Source organism: Brassica oleracea, chromosome C9 (genome assembly GCF_000695525.1).
Source record: "Brassica oleracea var. oleracea cultivar TO1000 chromosome C9, BOL, whole genome shotgun sequence".
NCBI classification, from domain to species: domain Eukaryota; kingdom Viridiplantae; phylum Streptophyta; class Magnoliopsida; order Brassicales; family Brassicaceae; genus Brassica; species Brassica oleracea.
This window is the reverse complement of record NC_027756.1, coordinates 21,050,588-21,051,618: the sequence shown is the minus strand read 5'-3', so window position 1 is coordinate 21,051,618 and position 1,031 is coordinate 21,050,588. Positions and strand designations below refer to the sequence as shown.

Here is a 1,031-nt window from a genome sequence, read left to right as displayed (position 1 = left end):
CGGGAGGAAGTTTAAAAAAAAAAAAAAGAGGACCTACAAAGTTGCGTAGAGTGGCTGAAAATCCCAATGATAAGATTATGGTCACATTCAATGACATTGGTGAGCATGTTGGACCTGGTTCACTAACCCTATCGTCGTTTCTTGGTCCTCTTGTGAGGGAACATGTTCCAGTTACACTTGCCGATTGGAGAAAACTTGATGCAGCGACTAAAGTAACAATGTGGGAAGAAATTCAGGTTTGTATATATATTAGTATGTTTTGTTTAACCGCAAGATGAAATTATAAACATGTTTAACTTGATTATTGTGATGCAGGGGAGGTTTAACTTGCAAGAAGAGTGGCAGAAAGCTGTTATTTTCAAGCAGCTGGGAAATGTGTGGAGGGCTGGGAAGTCAAGGCTGGTGTCACAAGTACGTGTGGCGAAGACTGCAGCTGAGAAAGAGAATAGCTTACCGAGCAACATCCCATCCCTTCAACTGTGGAACACTTGGGTCAAGAGTAAGACTACCAAATATTTCACAGTGAGTTATCTACAACTAAGTAAGTTTCATCCTTAAAGGTCATGTCTGATGGATATAATCAATGTCATATTTATATTGTAGGAAACGAGTAACAAGTACAGAGCGATGAGAAGAAATCAGATTCCTCACACCACCAGCCGCAAAGGAATGCTTCGTTTAGCTGATGATATGGTAAAAGAGTAGTCAAACATCTACATATTGTAGATCAGCTTGTTAGATTAAAATGGTAGTGAGATATGTTTGTTTTCATATAGAAAAAAAAAGAGTAAAGACCCAAGTAAGGTGAGTAGATCCAAGGTTTGGATTGCGGGACACACTCATGCTGATGGCAGACCTGTGAAGCCCCAGTTTGCTGAGACTATTGTAAGCATTATGGAAGTTGTATATTGTGTATAGTTAATAGACTATGGCAATGAATGATTTTGTGTTTAAATGATTGTATCAGGAACAAATACAGTCACTTGACAGTCGGATGGACTCCACATCAGCTGCTGATAACATAAGGGAAG

At 39.3% G+C, this 1,031-nt stretch overlaps 1 long non-coding RNA gene across 1 annotated transcript; it reads left to right on the top strand.

The window, feature by feature from the left end:
- Window positions 1-547: 547 nt before the first annotated feature.
- Window positions 548-1,031, top strand: LOC106317188. The gene is made up of 3 exons (XR_001265072.1): window positions 548-693; window positions 777-885; window positions 968-1,031. It is a non-coding gene; the product is annotated as an uncharacterized LOC106317188 (long non-coding RNA).